Here is a 22,707-nt window from a genome sequence, read left to right on the forward strand (position 1 = left end):
TGGTGAAGAGCACTGGGCCCAGGACTGAGCCCTGCGGTACCCCACTCGTTGCCTCCCGCCAGTTTGAGAAGGTACCGTTGATAAGCACTCTTTGAGTCCGATTCTGTAGCCAACTATGGATCCATCTAATACTTCTTCCACCTAGCCCAGTTTTAGTTAGTTTGTTAATCAGAATATCATGGGGCACTTTGTCAAAAGCTTTGCTGAAGTCAAGGTATATTACGTCCACAGCATTCCCACAGTCCACAAGGGAGGTTACCTTATCAAAAATTGAGATCAAATTTGTCTGACAGGACTTGTTCTTGACAAATCCATGTTGGTTTCTAGTAATCACTGCATTGCTTTCAAGGTGCTTACAGATTGACTTCTTTATAATCTGCTCCAGAATTTTCCCAGGGATGGATGTCAGACTGACTCGTCTGTAGTTCCCAGGTTCCTCCTTTTTGCCCTTTTTGAAGATAGGGACGTCAGCCCTCCTCCAATCGTCCAGCACCTCACCCATTTTCCATGATTTTGCAAAGATAGTAGACAAAGGTTCTGAGATTTCGTCTGCTAGATCCTTTATTACTCTAGGATGCAGTTCATCAGGCCCTGGAGATTTGAACTTATTCAAGGAAATTAGGTGTTCTTTGACCATTTGTTTATCAATCTCATAGAATCATAGAATAGCAGAGTTGGAAGGGGCCTACAAGGCCATCGAGTCCAACCCCCTGCTCAATGCAGGAATCCACCCTAAAGCATCCCTGACAGATGGTTGTCCAGCTGCCTCTTGAATGCCTCTAGTGTGGGAGAGCCCACAACCTCCCTAGGTAGCTGATTCCACTGTCGCACTGCTCTAACAGTCAGGAAGTTTTCCAACTTGAGCCCGTTATTCCGTGTCCTGCACTCTGGGAGAATCGAGAAGAGATCCTGGCCCTCCTCTGTGTGACAACCTTTTAAGTATTTGAAGAGTGCTATCATGTCTCCCCTCAATCTTCTCTTCTCCAGGCTAAACATGCCCAGTTCTTTCAATCTCTCTTCATAGGGCTTTGTTTCTAGACCTCTGATCATCCTCGTTGCCCTCTTCTGAACACGCTCCAGCTTGTCTGCGTCCTTCTTGAATTGTGGAGCCCAGAACTGGACGCAATACTCTAGATGAGGCCTAACCAGGGCCGAATAGAGAGGAACCAGTACCTCACGTGATTTGGAAGCTATACTTCTATTAATGCAGCCCAAAATAGCATTTGCCTTTCTTGCAGCCATATCGCACTGTTGGCTCATATTCAGCTTGTGATCTACAACAATTCCAAGATCTTTCTCATTTGTAGTATTGCTGAGCCAAGTGTCCCCCATCTTGTAACTGTGCATTTGGTTTCTATTCCCTAAATGTAGAACTTGGCATTTATCCCTATTAAATTTCATTCTGTTGTTTTCAGCCCAGCGCTCCAGCCTATCAAGATCACTTTGAAGTTTGTTTCTGTCTTCCAGGGTATTAGCTATCCCACCCAATTTGGTGTCATCTGCAAATTTGATCAGCGTTCCCTGCACCTCCTCGTCCAAATCATTAATAAAAATGTTGAAGAGCACTGGGCCTAGGACTGAGCCCTGCGGCACCCCACTCGTTGCCTCTCCCCAGTTTGAGAAGGTTCCATTGATAAGTACTCTTTGAGTCCGATTCTGTAGCCAACTGTGGATCCACCTAATAGTTGTTCCATCTAGCCCACTTTTAGCTAGTTTGTTAATCAGAATGTCATGTGGTACTTTGTCAAAAGCTTTGCTGAAGTCAAGATATATGACATCCACAGCATTCCCACAGTCCACAAGGGAGGTTATCCTATCAAAAAATGAGATCTCAAACTGCAATCCTGCCCCCTCAACTTGTGCTTCACTTTTCCAGGAGGGTCATAGACCTGCTTTTGGGAGAAGAATGAGGCAAAGTAGGAATTGAGCACTTCAGCCTTTTCTTTGTCATCTGTTATCAATTTGCCATCCTCATTAAGCAGTTGAACCACCATTTCTTTCCTCTGTCTTTTACTACTCACGTATCCGAAGAAAGCCTTTTTATTGCTTTTAGCATCCCTTGCTAGTCTCAGCTTTAGCCTTCCTGATGCCATTTCGGCACTTCTGTGCTACCTGCAGGTGTGTCATTGTTTGGTGTATATTCTGTAGATCTATTTGATTAGATCTGCAGAATGAGGAAAGAGGTAGAGAGAGGGGGAGGGAGTTATTAAGCCAACTAAAGAAATGAGAGAGTGCCATTTGGGCAATTTGTTTATTTGGAGCATTTTTACACCACTCCTCAGCCAAAAAAAAAAAAAAGAGGTACCCCAGCATGACTTAAGAAGAAGAGGAGGAGGAGGAGATAGCACTCTTCAAATACTTAAAGGGTTGTCACACAGAGGAGGGCCAGGATCTCTTCTCGATCCTCCCAGAGTGCAGGACACGGAATAACGGGCTCAAGTTAAAGGAAGCCAGATTCCAGCTGGACATCAGGAAAAACTTCCTGACTGTTAGAGCAGTGCGATGGTGGAATCAGTTACCTAGGGAGGTTGTGGGCTCTCCCACACTAGAGGCATTCAAGAGGCAGCTGGACAACCATCTGTTAGGGATGCTTTAGGGTGGATTCCTGCATTGAACAGGGGGTTGGACTCGATGGCCTTGTAGGCCCCTTCCAACTCTGCTATTCTATGATTCTATGATTCTATGAGATGTGGCTTGTAGCTGTAGGTTGAACTTCCAGAGGTGAAAGCAAACTGAGATGGACTAAAGCTGAATTCAAAATAAACTCACTCACTCACCTGCAGGTAGCTTTTAAAAAAAATCTTTGAAAGGTGTTTAGAGTAACTCATTTGCCATTGCAAAACAGAATAAGGTTCTTCTACCCTGGATGCCCCATGCATTCCATGTGCAAACTCTGGGTGGAAGTTTCTATCCTTGGATTGTGAATGACTGTGGATTGCTTTAATGCCCCAAATATTACATTATTTATTTATTTATTTACAATATTTATATACCACTTCATATCTAAAATAGATTCTGGAGCGATGCACATAGGACTAAAACAGTAAAAAGAAAGAAGAAAGTTTTACTCCTTTTAAATTATATATTGTTTTAACGGTTTATGGTTTAATTTGTTTTTATCTGTGCATATTTACTGTTTTATACTGTATGCTTTTATCTGTACGCCGCCCTGAGATCTTATTGATATAGGGCAGGATAGAAATGTTTTAAATAAATAAAATAAATAAATAAAAACAGCAAATTAAAATTGTTCAATTTAAAACAAATGACCAATAAAAACAGTGGTTGGTCAGTTGAGGAAGTCTTCCTGGAATAGAGTTGTTTTCAACTGTCCCACACTAGAGGCATTCAAGAGGCAGCTGGACAAGCATCTGTCGGGGATGCTTTAGGGTGGATTCCTGCATTGAGCAGGGGGTTGGACTGGATGGCCTTGTAGGCCCCTTCCAACTCTGCTATTCTATGATTCTATGATTCAAGAGGCACAGGAAGCAGCCTAGTGTTGCCACCTGCCTGACCTCCAGGGACAGGGAGTTCCAAAGAGAAGGGGCGACCACACTAAAGGCTCTTCTCCTGGTGGACTCCAGTCGGGCTATAGGTCCATGTGGAACCACCAGGAGCATGCCCTCCAATGACCTCAGTGACCGGGTGGTAAGGGAGAAGGCACTCTCTCAGCTATCCTGGTCTCAAGTTGTTTAGGGCTTTGTACACTACTACAAGAACCTTAACCTTAAACCTGGCCCTGTAGCCAATAGGCAGCCAGTGCAATTCCTGGCAGCTCCAAACAACAGCCAAGCTGCTGCGTTCTGCACTAGCTCCAGCTTCTGGAACAGCCCTAAGGGCAGCCCCACCTGGAGGGCATTGCATTAATCCAGTCTTGAGGTTAGAAATCCCTGCACCACTGTGGCCAAGCTATCCCTGTCGGAAGAGGCCATAGCTGGCAAGCCAGCTAAAGCTGGTAAAAGCCATTCTGAGCCACCACAGCCACTTGAGCCTCCAGCCACAATGATGGATCTAGGAGTACCCCCAAACTATGGACCTGATCTTTCAGAGGAGTGCAACCCTGTCCAGAGCAGGCAATGAGCCTATCTCCCGGACTCAAGAATCACTCACCCACAGGGCCTCCGTCTCGCCAGGATTCAGCTTCAGTATGAAATGTCTTTTTATGCCTACTATTGCCACCCTCAGCGATTCTGTGGAGGGGGGGGTCTGCCCCTTTTAGGCGTTTGAGTCTGCTTGACACTCTGCCCTCTCTAACATACAGAGCGACACCTCCTCCAGTAGCCCCTGTCCTGCCCATCCTATAGAGTTTATATCCAGAGTTGACCGTATCCCACCAGTTCTCTCCATTCCAGCAGGCTTCTCTTCTGCCCACCATATCTAGGTTCTCCTTTAAAACACACACTTCAGCTCTCCCACCTTGGTTTGGAGGTCTCTAGCATCAGAATAGAAACATCTATGTCTCTTGCGTGTGCAGTTTTTCCTGTGGCTCTTTGACTGGCTATATATACACGTGTTAATGAAAGACAAATGGTAACATGGCCAAGACAAATCACAGACCATGGTCTGAATTGGTACAAAACCATTTCCTGTGCTCCTGTCTTTGGCAAATGCTCACCGACCGGCCCTGACCCAGGCCTAGAAAGAAGCATGCAAATTGGACAACCGTGCTCCAGATAGCATAACCAGCAACGGGCCAGGGGAAGCAGCAGTCACTTGGCCATGGAAGCATTTGGGGGGTACTCTCCAGAACAATATTGTGGCCCAGCCTCACTTGCGTGCCTGCACACCTGTGAGTGGAATGGGAGCTTTGACTTTCTTCTGTGCCACAGAAATTCAAATAAATAGCTCTAATAACCACGTTGGCTCCCGTCCATCTCCCATAGCTCCAACACGGCTGTCAGTATCCAAGGGAAGAAAAATAAACAGAAAACAAGCCTTTTTCTTTCTTTTTGCTTTCCACCCGTGCAGAATTAAACAGCAAGATGTGAAAACTAAGCAGAATAACAAAGCTTCTGTCAAGAATGGGGGAGGGGGGAAGCAGCAAAGAACAAGGAAAAGAGAAGAAATATTCAAATCTCCCTTGCAAGCTATTTATTAAAACCACCAGCAGAACAATGGCTTTCAGTGCATTCCTAGTACAGAGGCACATGGCAGCACGATCTAATGTGTGAATTATGGATTAAATCCCAAGGATCCCCATTAATGGATGGCGCAGCTGTGTGGTTGCAATGCACAGGCCAGGAATGGGTGGGTCTGGAAACACACAATATTTCTCCGCATTACATAGCTCAATCTAACTGTAGTGCAGATGCCCTCCTGTACAGAAGCTTCCCAGAAAGAGTAACTGTAATCTTGTAATGTAAGAAAAGTGCAGCAATAAAAACCACACTGGGCTGCCTTGTTAGGTTGGGTTAAACACACATTCGTGTTGGGGAATGCAATTGGCCTCAGAAGGCGCTGGCTGGCTCAACTGATGCATGCAGCTTGTTAGGAGAGAATGCAGGGAGGCAGGCAAATCAGTACAATTTTTTCCTAGCAAAATGCGCATCATTATGACAAACTGGTTGTGTGTGTGTGTGTGTGTGTGTGTGCGCGTGTGCAGAGAATGGCCATTGGCCTGGATGGCACACAGCATTCCTTCCTGCTCTTCCTGGAGAAACATGGCACACGCAGCGACATGGCATGCCAGGTCCCCCTCCCCTGCTTGGTAGAATCATAGAATGGAGAGGCAGATTTTGCTCTCAATCACTCTTAGTTCTTTGTTGCATCTTCATAGAACCATAGAATAGTAGAGTTGGGAGGGGCCTGTAAGGCCATCGAGTCCAACCCCCTGCTCAATGCAGGAATCCACACTAAAGCATCCCGGACAAATGGTTGTCCAGGTGCCTCTTGAAGGCCTCTACTGTGGGAGAGCCCATGACTTCCCTAGGGCATTGGTTCCATTGTAATACTGCTCTAACAATCAGGAAATTTTTCCTGATGTCCAGCCGGAATCTGCCCTCCTGTAACTTGAGCCCATTATTCCGTGTCCTGCACTCTGGGATGATCAAGAAGAGATCCTGGCCCTCCTCTGTGTGACAACCTTTCAAGTATTTGAAGAGTGCTATCACTCTTCTGTATACTGCTCAGTATACAGTATATACTGTATACTGCTCAGTTAATAATGTTATCTGGACAGTTAACAACAAAAGTTAAAACCATTAAAAGATCAACTCTAACAATGAGACAGAATAAAATGAATAAATAAAAGTAGCAGCAGAAAAACGTTAACGCAGGAAAACACAGTGGATAGTTCCACTGCAAATCCTGAGCATCCTCCATGGACATTGCGGCTCCCGCATCCTGTGCAAGATGCTGACAGGCAAGGCAGCTGCACCCCTCTGCAGCCTCTAGGACTGCAGGTGCCTCAGAGGGCAAAGGCATACAGGAGGGAGATGCCATTGAAGAGAAACGACGGAGGAGGAGGCTGCTGAAGAAGCAGGGAGGGGAGCAAGCAGGAGCAGCTGCTGAAGAAATGGAAGAGAGAGAGATGCTTATTGACAAAGGCTGCTGAAGAGGTGAACAACATGCAGAGGACAGACCGAGAGAGAACAGAGGGACAGGCAGGGGGCTACAAAGACCTGGAGAAGCATTGCTCCTTTTGGGATCACCCGGCCACCTTGCAAAGGTACAAGTTATGGGGGGGCACCCTTTCTCCTCCACCCATGCTGCGTTGGGGTATCAATCTGCTCCCCCAAGGCCTCTCCTCTTTATCCAGGCATCAGTCCAGCATGGGGAGACTCATATGCACCTTCCCCAGCCTCTGCCTTCCACCCATGCTCATCTATTTTATTTATTTATTGCATTTCTGTACTGCCCAATAGCTGAAGCTCTCCAGGAAAGCAGATTAATGGTAATGTGTATGTGTCACACTCCTATATTCTGAAGAGAATACATCCAGAAGCTGCAGCTACTTAGAACTGCCCAACTCTTTTGACCTGTAATCTCAGAGGTGTTAGGGAGGTGGGCCTAGCTTCTAAATAATTTTCTGATTGGCTGGCTAGATCACAGACATCAGTGCACCTTTGACCAAAATACCAACTGGTTTACTTGGACTCAGATCCCCATAAACATGTGAGACTTCACCCTCAGCCATCACCTTCCTGGAAACCAGGAGTCCAAAGCTGTGCTCTCTCAGCCCGTTCCCTGCCCAACAGGGTCAGCAGAAAGGCCAGCTTCAAAAAACGGGGAGGACGAAATTATCACCTTCTCTTCCTCCTTCCTAGTAAGGTAAGCAGATATTAAGAGGTTTTTTTAACTGGGGTAAGACAATAGTGTGCCATGCAGGTAGTCCCTGGCATGGCAGCCTCCACACTTAAGCTGATGTAGTTTGTTGTCTAGACGATCCATCTTTTGGCAGTGATGCATTAATTACTGCACCACTTACGATTTAGATGAGGAAATTATTTATTTATTTCATTTCTATACCACCTAATAGCTGAAGCTTACTGGGCAGATGACAAAAAATTAATTAACCCAAAGGAAGGTAAAACACTCCTTGCGCACTGCTCCTTTTGGGGTATTCCAATGGGTTGGCTGTGGTTGTTGTGCTACTTCCTTCCCTCCTGCCACAGCCCTTCCCAACAGAAAAAAAAACAGGTCAGTTATGGCAAACTGGAGGAAGAAGGAAATGGGGGCTGAGAGCAAAGCAAATCTGCAGCTGTGAGCTGTATACAAAACCTCTACACGAGGACCCCCAAACTGGTGTAATTAAAATTTGTTCATAATTTATAAGCAAAGCCTTTGCCCTTCCCTGGATAAGGGAACATTCCAGCTCACTTTTGCCCCCAACTAGGCTTCCTCATGGGCCATGCAGCACAAACAATATTCCAGGTTGGTTAGAACACCTAACGGACATGTGTGCTGTGTCAAGTCCATGCTAAATCTTCACCGAGCAGGCAAATCAAATTATGCATCTGGAAAAGCTGGCTGTTGAGCCTTGCATATATTATACAAACTGAGAAAACTCTTCATTTTTAAATTCTGAATTAATTTAGTCTCAATCTGGTAGACATGGGTGAAGGCTAAACTCCCGCAAACACACTCGCCCACTAGTCCTTGGCAAGATAGAAGATCTCCCTGGCACTCTGCATGGGAGGAGGAGACCGACCGACATTCTTGTTGCTTCTGAGCACCACCAATGCAGTCTCTCGCCATGTGCAGGGAAGGATGAGAGAGCTCAGCCCCAACAAGGAAGCTAGGAAACACTCACACTTGGGGAGATCTCTTTCCCCTCTTCTACATGCCGCCCAACCAGAGGCGAGGAATTTATCCTGCCCCCTCCATTGCCCTGAGAGACGGAAGCAACCTAATTTTTGCTTTGGGATTTTCAGGAAACAGGAAGAGAGGATCTCACTGAGGTGATCCCTTAAAGGGGTAGGGCCCTCCATTCGCACTGGCTGGACTGACGGACCCTCGGGAGCAGCAAGAAAGATCTTTGCCCTTTCTGGGCGTGTTGCAAAGGGGAGCAAGAGGAGTGAAGGACCTCAGTCTTCCAGAGTGCTCCCGCTGGAAAGTATCAGTCTGGTTTCGTGGGATCAATTTCAACGGATGTGGCCCGAGGATGTGGCCCTTGCTGTCGGATGGAATGGATTCTAGAGACCCATTTCCATCTAGATTTAGGCCGAGGTTTGGCATAGAGACAGTTATATGCTCTTTCAATATTTAATGTTGTTCCCCGCTTCGATCCAGAGGGAGAGGTGGGTAAGAATTATTATTATTATTATTGATTACCCTGGTGGGTATTTGTTGGGAAAGGGTGTGGGCTGCAACCCTGTTGATTTTCCCAGTAGCTCTCCTAGTAGGTTTTCATCTCTTAGTGGCTTTTGATACCATCATCAACCATGCTATCTTGTTAAACTGACACTGTGCATTGGAGGTGGGTGGCATTGTGATAAGGCAGATCACAGAAAGTAGCACTGGGAGATCGTTGCTCAACTCCATGGCATTTGAGATGAGAGTCCTGCAAGGTCCCACCTTCTTCCGCCATGCTCTTTAACATCTACTAGGAGCCACTCAGCAGACTGAAGTCCTGTCATGCATTGATGACAACTAGCTCTAATTCTCTCCATCATCTGAATCGGGTGAGGTGGGGCAGGTACTGAACTGTTGTCTTGAATCCTGACAAGATGGAGGCACTGTCCCAGGCCCAGGGAACTGGTGGGGCCTTGGCTCAGTGGGAGAGCACCTGCTTTCCATGCAGAAAACCCCAGATGAGTTCCCTGGCTTCTCCAGGTATGGCTAAGAAAGATTCTGGCCTGAAATCCTGAAGAGCTGCCAGTCAGTGCCAGTATAAGGCAACGTCCTGTGTGCCTGTGCACTTCCTGTTCTGGGTGGGGTTGCATTCCCCCCGAGAAGGAGGAACTCCTCTGGGTGAGTGCAAGAGCAGTCAGGCAGTGGAGCCAACTGCCCAGGGGGGTCTCCATCACTGGAAGTCTTCAAGGAGAGACTGAACAGTCGTCTGTCAGGGATGCTTTACACTGGATTCCTGCCTGAGAAGGGGGTTGGGCTCCAGGGCCTAAATACCTCTTCCAACGCTATGATTTTATAATTGGCTCACAATGTGCCTTTTTGTTTGACACGGTTTCTGGAAAAGCCAAAACAAGATATAAGCTGCTGCTACGTCTAGCTTGGCCCTGGAACTCCCTCCAGCTTTAAGGGAACAGGAGGCAGCCAGGGAGCCGAGTATTTGCCTAGCCAGTGAGCTGAGTTGGCTCCCACCTGAGGAACAGGGCTGGAGACCCACTGGGTTCCCCTCCCTCTGGCCTGGCTACCTAGCAGCCCGAAGCAAACACCCAGCTTTCCATCCAGGCAGCCAAGCTGCCTCTGTCATGGCCACTGCAGCCCACAGCCCACAGCCCCTGTCACACTCATGCCCACTCCCGGCGCGCCACCATTCCAACCCTGGCCTGGCCCAGCAACAGTGCATTAGTGCTGACACAGATGCTACAATTCCCAAGGCAAATTATAGTCCGTTCCAAGATGGGCTGTTCTCCCTCTCCCACCAACTCACCTTTTATGATAAAGTTCCAGCTTTATGGCATTTTAATCACTGATCGTTCCAAAATGTCCCGTCCCCCCCAAATGCACACTACAAAGTTGTTCTCTTCTACTGGGAAGCCTGTAGCTTGGAATTGTGATGGACCTTCTGTGGAAAACCTGCCCTACCCCTCGGTAGCACCTGCAGAAGTGTCTGATTCTCCTGAATGCTTGGGCAGGTGAGCCTCAGACTGCAAGCAAGGGCAGCACGCCGGGAGAAACCTGATGCCCGAAGGAAGGGGAGCAGGAAGGGGGAAAACGGAAGCAGGACAATCTAAACTTAAGGGGAGGACTGTGTGTTTCCAGTGACCCAATCACAGAAGTGCAGTAGGTGCTGGGCTCAGAACTCCCTCAGTCATGGGGGAGACTTTGCTGGCACAGCTATTAGCTGCGACACATGTGTAGAGCTTCCATGTGCTGAAGCAGTGTATCCCCAAACACCCAATTCTGGGGGAAACAAAGAGGAGAGGCCATGATACCCTCCTGAAGAGGCATCTGAGTCTAAGTTGTCCAGAGGAACTGAGGGATAAACAGGAATTACACCCAAGGGCATGTGCACTGGGGTGAGGTGGAGCGGTCTCCAGAAAAGCCTTCAGCTGGTCCAAATAGGGAAATGCTGTTACAGCTAAGCAAGTAGTCTTTAGTCAGGTGACAGCCTCACACAATACTGAAAGAGAGCAGAGGGGTAGCATCACAGAGAAGTCCGTTTTTAAACAAACGCATTTGCATTTTCCAAGTAAAAGTGCACAGGGGCTGAATTGAGCCCCTCCAAAGGCCACCAACCCCACAGTACCCCCATCTGTGTCACCAGAACAGCGGCACAATCTGACTCCACTCGCAGAAGCCCTCAAGAGCCAAATATGGGGGCACATGAAGAGGCATGTTCCTGGGCAGTTCCTGTTCCGTCCTAGGTGGCTGGCACCACAGGACGTCCCAACCAGTTATGCCCGGTGCTAATTTCCTTTTGCGTGGATTTTCCACAGATGGGTCTTGAACTTGTTTTATTTTCTGAAGCCATCCTGACTCTGGCAGGTGCTTCTGTATTAGGAAATGCATTCCACAGTCTTCTACAGAGCCAGTGTGGTGGAGTGGCCAGAAAAATCCGGGTTCGAGTCCCCACTCGATAAGGGAAGCTCACTGGGTGACTCTGGGCCAGTCACAGACTCTCAGCCCAACCCATCTCACAGGGTGTTAGTTTTGAGGGGGGAAAGGAGAGGAGGGTTATGCGCACTGCCTTGAGTTCCTCAGAGGAAAAAAAGGCAGGATATAAATGGAATTAAAAAATATGAATGAAGAGAAAAAATAAATGAAAATTAAAATCACAAGGATGGTAAATAAAATGGGCTTATTAGAACAAAGCATGTTCACTAAGCAAAGTGTGAGCTTTCAAGATGAATTCAGCACATGCCTATGCATGTTTACTAAGAAGTAGATCCCACAGGCAGGATGGGACACACACAAAAAGCATGCAAATATGAGAGGGGGGCTGGTGTTGCACTGCAGTTTGTTTCCTTCTGAAGATAGTAACTGAGGAAACCTTGCAGACTAATTTGGTTAGAACTGCGGCCTGGCAGCTCTCTTCATGAAAAATGCAAGAAGCACCCTGCTGGTTCAGGCCAAGAGACGGGCACGAGGCTCAGCACCCTGTGGCCAGACAGCCTCTCTGGGAAGGCAAGCGCTGCCCCCCACAGACATATTCAGAGGTACACTTAGCCAGCAGAGGTAACAGCCAAACACAGGACCCGCTTTAAAACCAGCTGAGGCAGTAGAGACGCTAAGGCCTTTCGGCAGTGAGTTACATAAATCAATTATTATGGACAGGGATAGCTTGACCACAGTGGTACAGGCATTGGTAACCTCAAGATTGGATTACTGCAACGCGCTCTATGTGGGGCTGCCCTTGAAGCTGCTCCGGAAGCTGGAGCTAGTGCAGAATGCTGCAGCTCGGCTGTTGTCTGGAGCTGCCCCTTTCCAGCATGTAACTCCTCTGCTGAGGGAGCTGCACTGGCTGCCTATTCGCTACCGGGCCAGGTTTAAGGTTCTTGTACTTGTGTACAAAGCCCTAAACAACTTGGGTCCAGGATACCTGAGAGCTCTGCCTTCTCCCTTACCAACCTGCCTGGTCACTGAGGTCATCCGAGGGCGCTCCTGGTGGTTCCACCTAGATCCATCCTCCGATTGGAATCCACCAGGGGAAGAACCTTCAGCGTGGTGGCCCCCCTCCTGTGGAATTCCCTGCCTCTGGAGGTCAGGCAGGCTCCGACCTTGTACTCCTTTCGGCGCCTCCTGAAAACATCTTTATTCCAAGAAGACTTTCTTTAACATGCAGCCCTGGATTTCTGTGTTGTTGTTGTTGTTTGTTTCTTTTTAAATTTTGTTTTAACTGTTTTATTCTGTTTTTATTTTCATTTTACCTTGTACACCGCTCCGAATTTTTTTCAATGAGGAGCGGTATATAAATATTCTAAATAAATAAATAAATAAATAAACAAATTATATATGATGGTGCTATCTATCTATCTATCTATCTATCTATCTATCTATCTATATATATAAATAAATAAATAATATATTGTGTGAAGCGTCTGTGGTGGATCTGCTGCCACTCAATTTCTCTAACATTACCAGAGAGGGAGCAAAAAGCCCCCCTCCCCACTCAGTGCACAAGTCAATAAATGCCTCTCGTGTTCCCACCTCCCCCACCCCCATCACAAGAACATAAGAAGCGTCACGCTGGATCAGACCAATATCATCCTTCTTCTAAATCTAAGAAGACCTAAATACTTTACTCATTCCTTGTAGGGGAAGTGCTCCAACCTCTCAATCATTCAATTCAGTTCAGACTGGATTGGACAGGGCTGAAGTGCCCTTGCTTCCTTTAAAAGCGTACTTTCACAACATTGGAACTTATTTAAATCTAAATCAATCCATCCAAAGCCAGAGAAAAAAGTTAATCAATTACAAATAACCAATTTGCCACTATGGTTAATCTCGCTATCTCGGCCCTGGAGCCAAAAGAGTTATGGGCAGTGCAGGGTCTCCTACACCACGGAAGCCTCCAGCTTCAACTAAAGTTTTGCCTGCAATTTGACAAGAGCTTTTTGCACAACTGCGGAGAGTCACAAGACAGCACTGCTGGCCCTTTCTGTCACCTGGACAGATAAGAGAGGATGCTCTTGGGAAGAAAGGCTGAGCAGTGGTATCAGGCATACGCTGCACAAAGAAACAGAAAGATTAGAGAGCGGCTGACAGAGATAGAGATTAAAGACGCAGGCTGGAGAAGAGATCCTTCAAGGCCGGGTGTGGCCTCATGGGAAGGATCCAGGGACTGAAGTTATTGCCAGGGGCAGGAGGACCAGAAATGGCATATTTTCTGTCTGCCTGGATCAGTGAACTAAAGAGAGATCTGATTAAGATTTGCACTGGATGGAGGTGGGACTTTAGTGTCAACCCCACCACCATCACAATTAGGAAAATTCAAGACTTGAAGTGATTTAAGTGCAAAGTAGTCACAGGTTGGCTCACAGAGCATGGTGAGAAGGAAGCATACTCAATAAACGCACAAGCTCCATTGAACCCAGTGAGGCTTACTTTAAGTAAACATGCAAAGGAAGGGGCTAGAAGGAAGGCACAACGTTGCTCCTGACCCACAGCGAAGCAGCAGCTCCTCCCATTCAGGCAATCTGCTACAGCCCTGGCTTTCCACAGCCTCCCCTGTCCCCATTCTTGCCCCTTGTTTCTCCTTATGACCCCCCCCCCCTATATCACCTCCTGGTCTCTCAAACAGCCCCCACCCCCACCCATGCCTGGACCTGCCTCCCAGCTCACCCCATGTGCCTCCTTCCTGGCTCTGCCTGGCCAAGGCTACGTGCCGCTCCTTTGCCCCCAGCCCTCGCCCACCTTTCCTGGGTTGTTCCCCCAGTGAGATTGTAGGCTCCTTAAGAGCAGAAACCTGTCTTTTTCATCCTGCCTAACTTTGTCAGGCACCACGGAAATGAATGGTGCTGTTGCATTATGAGGGCCACACTCCACCCGTGCCTCTCAATGGGTCCACCCTGGACAGCTGGAGCAAAGGAGAGGGACGGAAACACAGCCGTGGGCTGCCAGGGGGAGAATAGCTTGGACATAGAATCATAGAATAGCAGAGTTGGAAGGGGCCTACAAGGCCATCGAGTCCAACCCCCTGCTCAATGCAGGAATCCACCCTAAAGCATCCCCGACAGATGCTTGTCCAGCTGCCTCTTGAAGGCCTCTAGTGTGGGAGAGCCCACAACCTCCCTAGGTAACTGATTCCATTGTCACACTGCTCTAACAGTCAGGAAGTTTTTCCTGATGTCCAGCTGGAATCTGGCTTCCGTTAACTTGAGTCCATTACTCCGTGTTCTGCACTCTGGGAGGATCGAGAAGAGATCCTGGTCCTCCTCTGTGTGACAACCTTTTAAGTATTTGAAGAGTGCTATCATGTCTCCCCTCAATCTTCTCTTCTCCAGGTTAAACATGCCCAGTTCTTTCAGTCTCTCTTCATAGGGCTTTGTTTCCAGACCCCTGATCATCCTGGTTGCCCTCTTCTGAACACGCTCCAGCTTGTCTGCGTCCTTCTTGAATTGTGGAGCCCAGAACTGGACGCAATACTCTAGATGAGGCCTAACCAGGGCTGAATAGAGAGGAACCAGTACCTCACGTGATTTGGAAGCTATACTTCTATTAATGCAGCCCAAAATAGCATTTGCCTTTCTTGCAGCCATATCGCACTGTTGGCTCATATTCAGTTTGTGATCTACAACAATTGCAAGATCTTTCTCGTTTGTAGTATTGTTGAGCCAAGTATCCCCCATCTTGTAACTGTGCCTTTGGTTTCTATTTCCTAAATGTCGAACTTTTTATCCCTATTAAATTTCATCCTGTTGTTTTCAGCCCAGCACTCCAGCCTATCAAGATCACTTTGAAGTTTGTTTCTGTCTTCCAGGGTATTAGCTATCCCACCCAATTTTGTGTCATCGCTTGCATTGATACGGAGCCACAAATATTCAGCTCATATTATCTGTAGGAATGTGCTGAAGGCGAGTTCCCATAATGCAGCTGGGGGAGGTTACTGAGCTCAGCAGAGAAAACCCCACACACCTTGCTTAAGACCACCCAGTGAGCTCCCAGCAGAAGTGAATTTGAACCTGAGCTCCCCAGTATATAGGCCAGTCTCTTCACTGCTATACACAGACTGGCTCTTACTACACCCCTGGGACCCCTGCTAGAAGACACTTCAGAAGCTGGAGACACTGAGATGCTCCCAGTCCCGCCTCCCACAACTGCCCCCATGGGGGGGGTGTATGGCTGAAGAACCCCCTTGCCCTGTGGGGAGAAGGAAGAGGCTGAAACAGCTTCTTGAAGACACAGACTTGTTGGCGTTGTCTGGGATTGTTGTACAATCTTTACTGATGGATTTCACTGCTTTATGTAACCTGCTTTGTGAGACCCACCTGAAAAGCAGGAAATCAAAAGCTGCCATCTTTGGCACACGCACACACATCTTGGAGGGGATTGATCTGTGTACATCCCAGGGGGCGGGGAGCGGGCCCACACTTGGAGAACCACGGATTAAAAAGAACATTGTCCAGGGAAAACGGGTCCTTCCTATAAAAAGCCAGGCAAGGAAAGAGGGAGCCATTGCCATCTCCAAGCTACAGGGACCCTTCCGAAGTGTCAGTATTCAGAGGACGCTGCTTCAAAACAGTGCCATCACCGGGTGTAGTGAGGAGCCTTCCACAGCCTGGAGCCCCAAATCCATTTCAAAGAAGCTCTCAGAGGCCTCATTCCAATAATGGGCTGGGCTGAAAAATCCAACTCCCCCTCCCCCATTCCCCGGCCCAAATGCCACTGTTGCCCATTTACAGCAGACAGTATGTCTATTGAGAAGTGTGCATGAACAACGTATCTCCTCCCAAATAAGCGGGACCAGCCTCTGCATGTCTACTCAGAAGTAGGCAGGACTGAAACACGCAGCAGCACTTCCAATAGCATCCCAAATACCAAGCCTCTGCATATCTATGCGGAAGTACACATGAGCAGCATGTCCACTGAAAAGTAAGCAGGGCAAGCCTCTGCAGAAAGCAGGACTGAATCACTCAGTAACCTCCTTCTCCCCAGCAGGGAAAGCTCTTATCTCCAATCAGTGGAGCTTTTATCTCTGAGCAGCTGCTGATTGGAGATAAGAGCTTTTCCTTTTGAAGTGAGGAAACTTCAGCTGACAGCAGTACCTCTCTAAGGTCTCCTGTTTGGGGGTGGGTGGGTGTCCACTTACCAGCCCCCTTCCCCAAGATCTTTCTACTTGGTTTGGCCAGCTGCTGATCCTAGTGCTCTGCAGCCAGTGCTGCTTCCTGCTAGCCCCTAAACTAGGAAATACATTCGCAGAGAGGAGGGAGATTTTCATGCCTTCCCTGGACTTCTACATTTCCCCTCTGGAGCCTCCCTTTTGATGAGCCGAACAGATTAAGCAGTGAGGTTTTCGCAACTGCCAGGGGTCAGGGCTGGCACCGGCTGCACCCCAGGAAGCAAATATTTGCCAACAGAGCCCATGTGGCCTAAACAGAGCCACTCTGACCCGAAGCAGCAAAGGCGGCTTCCCACACCCTCGGAAAACCATTGGCAACAGCAGAGGCTGAGTGGCTCCGGAAAGGGAGCCTGGTTTCCATGCGGGAAAGGCAGACTGACCTTGGCTGAGAGCGCTGCCTTGCTGGACCAGATCAAGGGTCTGCCTGACTCAGCATCCTGTTCTCCTCAGGGGCTGGGAAGCCCCTAAACAAGCCTGAAAGGAGTAGCCCTCCCCTGGCCTTCACCCGCCAGAGGTATCATGCCTCTCTCCATGGAGGGTCCATGCAGTGATCATGGCTTTCTTACAGGAGGTAGGTCAAAGTGCCGCCTGGCTGGATCCAGACCCAGTTCCGTCTAGCCCAACTGCCTCAGCCAGCCAGCCAAAAGATGGAGGCCGCTGCCCCTTGTCTGCAGTTCTTAATCATCCCTTTGATATTCTACCACCCAGCCCAGGGCTGAGGCAGATCTACACTTGTTACTGGAGAAAATCCCAGCCAGAGGCACAGATGAAAGCACTACAGCCAAAGGTATAAGATGTCCTTCCAGCTTCCCCAACACAGGGACACACGCAAGGACGTTATGGACCGGCTCAATCTGCAAAGAGACAGCCGGCCTGGCATGCTCGCTTTCCACATCCGGCTACCTTTCATGACCTGCGGCTCCCTGGCTGCGGATCGGCTTCTGTGGTTTATTAGATTGTAAGCCTATGCGGCAGTGCCTTGCTATTTACTGTTTTACTCTGTACAGCACCATGTACATTGATGATGCTATATAAATAATAATAATAATAATAATAATAATAATAATAATAATAATAATAATTCTCCATCCAAAAAGTCACTCTCCTGTGTGCAAGCAGGTTAAGCTGATGCTATTAAAAACCAGGCAGCAGCATGAGAAGCCAAGAGTTCTATTACCAGCCAAAGACCCACTGATGGAACTAGTCACTTAGTTATGTGCTTTTAAGTCAACTTCAACTTATGGCAACTCTATGAATCAGCGACCTCCAGTCGCATCTGTTGAAAACCACTCTATTCAGATCTTGTAACTTCATGTCCGTATCTTCCTTTATGGAGTCAATCCATCTCGTTTGGTCTTCTGCTTCTCCTTCTACCTTCTGCTTTCCATAGCATCACTGGGTTTTTTCCCCTAATGAGTAATTTCTTCTCATTATATGTCCAAAGTAGGATAGTAAAATACATAAATTGCAATAGAACAGGGGGACCTTCTAAAATCAAAGGGCAACTAAATGCTCAGCAGAATTGTAATTTTACTACCAGCCATCTAAACAGCAGTAATGAGGGAGCCCTGGAGGGAGATCCACCAATGGAAAGGGAGCAACAGGCACATCGCCTTCGGCCCCCAGCGCTCTACCCCAACAGCCAAACCCTAGTGTGCCCCTTACCTTGGCTGAAATCCTGCCGGCCAACCTGACAGCAAAGAGACTCTTTGCCGAGAGACTCAGCCCAGCCACCAGACCACGAATCCCCAGGCACTTGGGCCCCACTCCCCAGGCAACCCCCGCCCAAGGGAAGCAACTGGTTTGTTCACATTTCCAGGGCAAATTCCATTTAGGAAACACTCGGGCAAGATTAACCAGCCGAGCTGGGGGAGGGGCAGGGGGAGAGAGACAATCACTGTGATTAAGGAGGAATTGGGCGGGTGTCCCTTCAGGGCCAGGCGTTTGCGTTCGCTGTGTCGAGCGGTGAAATGGAAAGCAGGCCTTTGCAGTCAGACCTCAAGCTGCCTCCACCCTCTGGCCCATGCACACGGCATCTGAGCCCTGCCACGTCTTCACTGCAGCCAGCGAGGGCTGCCCCCCTTGGTCTACCCTGACCAAGCCCTGGCACTGACTCATGGCAAAGGTATAAAAACAGGAGAGACAGCCATGTGCAGGCACTCGCCCAGGAGTGCCCGGCAGCGCCTCTCTAGGGCCAACTCCACCCCACTGCTGCTACCCAAGATCCTTTGCACAGAGGATGGGGGGTGTCAGGCCCTTTTGCATACCAAGCACAGGCACTACTTCTCAATATGGCCACTCCTTAAGAAGTCCAACTAGCATGGCTCCAAGAATTGTCTCTTCCCAGCCCTGCTTCCTGAAGATGACATGGACCTGCCCAGGCATGAAGATCCACCCCTGAGGGCCTGCTCCGGGTTCCAGTCCAACGCCACCCATCCAGAGCTCTCAGAAGTTATGTTGTGGGGCGGGACAAGAGAGGGACCTTTTTTGTTGTGGCACCCAGAACCTGTCCCGCCCTCCGGAGGGAAGCCTGCTTGCTCCCTTCCAGCATGGAGATGCGACAACTTTTGGGTGAAGCTGCCTCTAACTGCTGAAGTGTTTTATCTAAAGCAGCTTCAGACCCCCTAGTCAGAATCAATGCTATTTCTTTAGGACTCCTGTTTTGCTTCATTGTATTTTATAATACCATTGTTTGTCACCTGAGCATCTTGCAAGATAGGCGGGGTATAAATATTTCAAAGAAATAAAAATGCAGACTTGTGCTCCAGGATGGAAAGAACCAATGGGATGTTTTGATTTCATCACGTTACCTATTTTATGTTTTCACATTTTTGTAAGTTGCCATGGATATTTCTTTAAGAGGCAGGACATGCATTTATTACACGTGTTGTTCGCTGAGTGGTACACATGCCCCCCCCCCCCAACACACACTTTTAAAGAGGAGGAAGGAGCTGGAGTGATGAGAAGCCCCGCCGGATGCAATGCAGGACAGGGGGCCCCATCGTGCCTTCCGTGGTTGTGCAGGTGGAGGAGTTTTACCAGCTTAGAATCATAGAATAGCAGAGTTGGAAGGGGCCTACAAGGCCATCGAGTCCAACCCCCTGCTTGTCGCACAGAGGGGAGGGGAGCTGCAGCGACAAATTCTGCCTTGCCCAGACCCACTACAGAAAGAGATAGGGGCCCTGCTCACCTCCTCAGCCCTGGGAATATTATTGGTATTTATAGCACTGATCGGTTTTGCTAGTCTTGAGACGGTGATAAATTCTTCCTTATCTTGCTTGCAGCCAGGAGAGCAAGGAGAAGACCTGTTGCACTAGCAGAGGCCGCTTGCACAGCATTGAGCTTAAGCCAATGTTTAATGGTTCGTCAATAATAACTTTTAACCTATATGCTCTCTCTAGTAAATATAATCACTCTGGAAGGCCATTTCAGATCAAAAGATGGGTGGGAAAGAGTACTCAGATGTACTCTGGGTTTTATACGAATATTGCCCTGTTTCATTGAAATCATTGTTTTATAGGAAATTGCTGAAAACTTCACTTGCGACACAAACAGTAGATATGAGCAAGTCAATCCCCAAATAAGAGATATAATAACAAAGTGGCTAAATTTTGTGCTGCTGCAATTGCTTGTCGGCATGGGATGATATTAAATGTCTGACGTTTTTACTTGCTAAATCTTGTATTTTTATGAGTGGGACGTGCATTTTTTTAATCTGCTTATTCAATTTTACTTTTTAAAATTTTACTTTTAATCAACTGTAAGTGCTTTTATATGATTGTATTCACAGTGCTATTCTACTTTGCTGGTCTTGTGACCATAATAAACAACTACTTCCTGCTCACCTCCTCTGCCTCTGATCATCGCAGGGAAGAAAGAGGGCCTTGAACGGTCAAACATTTAGAATTTCTTTCTGGGTCCAATTCAAGGTGCTAGTTTTGACTGAAGCCCTCTATGTCCTAGCTCCCATGTATCTCCAGGTGTGATCCCACCCACTTACCTTCCCACCCACCCACCATCCCAGGCCTTCACATCTCCAAGTGAGGCTCTGCTCTGCATCCCTGCCCTTAAAAATACAGAATTGCCATCTGCCAGGAGCAGGGCCTTTTCTGTGGTGGCTCCAGAGCTCTGGAACTCCAGGTGCGTTCCTCCCTAGACACATGAAAACACCTTTATTTCTTCAGTCATTTGAGGATTAGTGGAAATTCTCACAATATTTTCATACTTTTGAACTATGTGGTCTATAAATACCATAAATAGTAAATTAATAGCAACTCCCCCAACTAGTCACCCAGGAATGGCTCCTGATTGATCCCAAGAGCAGCCCCAGGTGACAAAAGCTGCCGCCGCCACCTCACCTCCCCCACCTCTCGCAAGGATGGATGAGCCTAGGCTGGCACCTGGAATTTATGTTTAATTCCGGAATTAGGGAAGGCCTAACCAAAGAGAGAGGGTGTGAGGTGTTTCCCTCAGCACTGGGTCACTAGAACCAGGACCCTGTGCACTGTTCTATTACCGCGCAAGCGCAGGAAAGTACACCGGAGAGGGATCTCACAGCCTTCAGCTTTTTATCTTTACACAAGCAAGTTTCTAGTCCGTGAAGGCTGCAAACAGCTTCAGAAGAGGTAGAGGATGCCTTGTGCCCTGTTGGGAGGAGGGAGGGAGAGGAGAGGAGAGGAGATCTGAGCAGCATTCCCAGCACCCTGCTCCAGCTCCTTCAGCCCTCCAGATGAAGAACCAGGTTCAAGGGGGCAAATGGCCTGAATTGCTTATTGCACCCTCCCAGCCACCCCTTGTACACACAGAGATCCTCTCCCCAGGACAATAAGAATTCTGCAGGACAAACTACCGGCTGAGGGAATGATACTAGAAACTACAGCCTGAAAAAGAGAAATGCCACTTACAAAAGCACAGCCAGCACGTGCAGGAAGACCAGAAGGGAGCGGCGTCCCTGCTTTCCTCTCTAGAGAGAAATGCTCAGCAAACTGGCAGGTGGGATTCTCTTGGGGTGTCCTAGCACCTCCCTTGCTCTCCTCTGACAGCAGAGGGCCCCTCATTTCTGTGCCTTGCCACTCAGCTCCACTACTCCCACCCCACCGCTTTCCCTAAAAAATGAGGACAGGGGGACAAGATTTGTATCTCACCTGACCTCCTCCAGCCCAACCACCTGCTTCGTAAAACATTTCTGAACCCAGAGAACAGCTTTTGCATGGCTCTCTGACACCCTCTAGTGGCTTCTGCTGCCTCCAGGTGAAATTCTGATCCTCCAGCTGCTTCCAATGGCATTCTGTCTCCGTTTTGGGAAGTTCCCCCACCAGGAAAAAAAGGAGAAAAGGGGGAGGACACAAGCCACTGACCTCCCCAGAAAGGGCTTGTTTTCTGGGTGGGCATCAGTGGGAGCCCAATCAGCATTGAGCAGGGGGTTGGACTCGATGGCCTTGTAGGCCCCTTCCAACTCTGCTATTCTATGATTCTATGATTCTATGAGGATCCCACTCTGCTGCAACTCCTGGCGTGTCGAGGCCTGGATAGGCCACTGCCTCAATGGAAGAAACGAATCCCAGAGCAGGGGTGCACAGGCATCTATTCCACTCCCAACTGGAAGGCCGGCAGCTCAGTTCGGCCTCCTCCTCCCCAACGCCTTATGTTCTAACATTAGACACCCTTGTGGCAATTCTAAAATACCAACAATGCAGCTGAGCATTTATACAGCTGATAACGAACTAGCAATGAATCCAACACCCCTGTAAGGTAGGCCACTATCATCATTACCCTCATCCTAAGACCAAGAGAAAAGAAAAAGGGCTTTGGGAGGAGGCAAGGTTGGAAGTGGGGGTGATGGTGGTGATGCTAATAAATCCACAGTTGGGCAATACCCTTATTATGACCAACCAAAATTCCACATTACGCAAGCTTCATCAGGCAAAAAGTGGAGGATGGGGGAAGAAATAAAGTCCGAAACATTGCCCAGGTGTTACGGCCCTGACATCTAAAGTTTAGATAGGCCCAGCCTCAAACTGGAGTTCTGCAGTCTGAATGGGAAGTGTTGCAGGCATCAGATCTCAGCTAGCCATGAATGTTGGGAAACAGGAGCCATGGCTGATCGCTACTTCTGAAAACAGAAGGGGCAGCTGTAACTCAGATCTGCTTCTTGACTTGGGTGAGACACACAGGTTCCTGAGGTGGCCAAAGAAACCAGAATGATTTTGTCAAGGCATAACAATTGTGTATTATTATTCCCTAAAAAACCTTCACAGCAGAGCTCAGGGTCAAGCTCTGCCAGGCCAAACCACGCCAGCCTTCAC

The 22,707-nt window shown here is 48.2% G+C and overlaps 1 protein-coding gene across 4 annotated transcripts in view; it reads right to left on the reverse strand.

Moving 5' to 3' along the window:
• Nucleotides 1-22,707, reverse strand: part of PC (pyruvate carboxylase) — a 333,949-nt gene that overhangs the window by 287,441 nt on the left and 23,801 nt on the right. The window contains exon 1 of one of the 4 annotated variants that reach the window (XM_063146130.1): nt 18,068-18,131. The exons of the other annotated variants lie outside the window; for them this stretch is intronic. The gene's annotated coding sequence lies outside the window, so the exon portion shown is untranslated. Of the gene's footprint in view, nt 1-18,067; nt 18,132-22,707 lie in introns of those variants that run through there. 4 annotated transcript variants of the gene reach the window in all.

This window comes from Elgaria multicarinata, chromosome 21, assembly GCF_023053635.1.
Source record: "Elgaria multicarinata webbii isolate HBS135686 ecotype San Diego chromosome 21, rElgMul1.1.pri, whole genome shotgun sequence".
Lineage (NCBI taxonomy): Eukaryota > Metazoa > Chordata > Lepidosauria > Squamata > Anguidae > Elgaria > Elgaria multicarinata.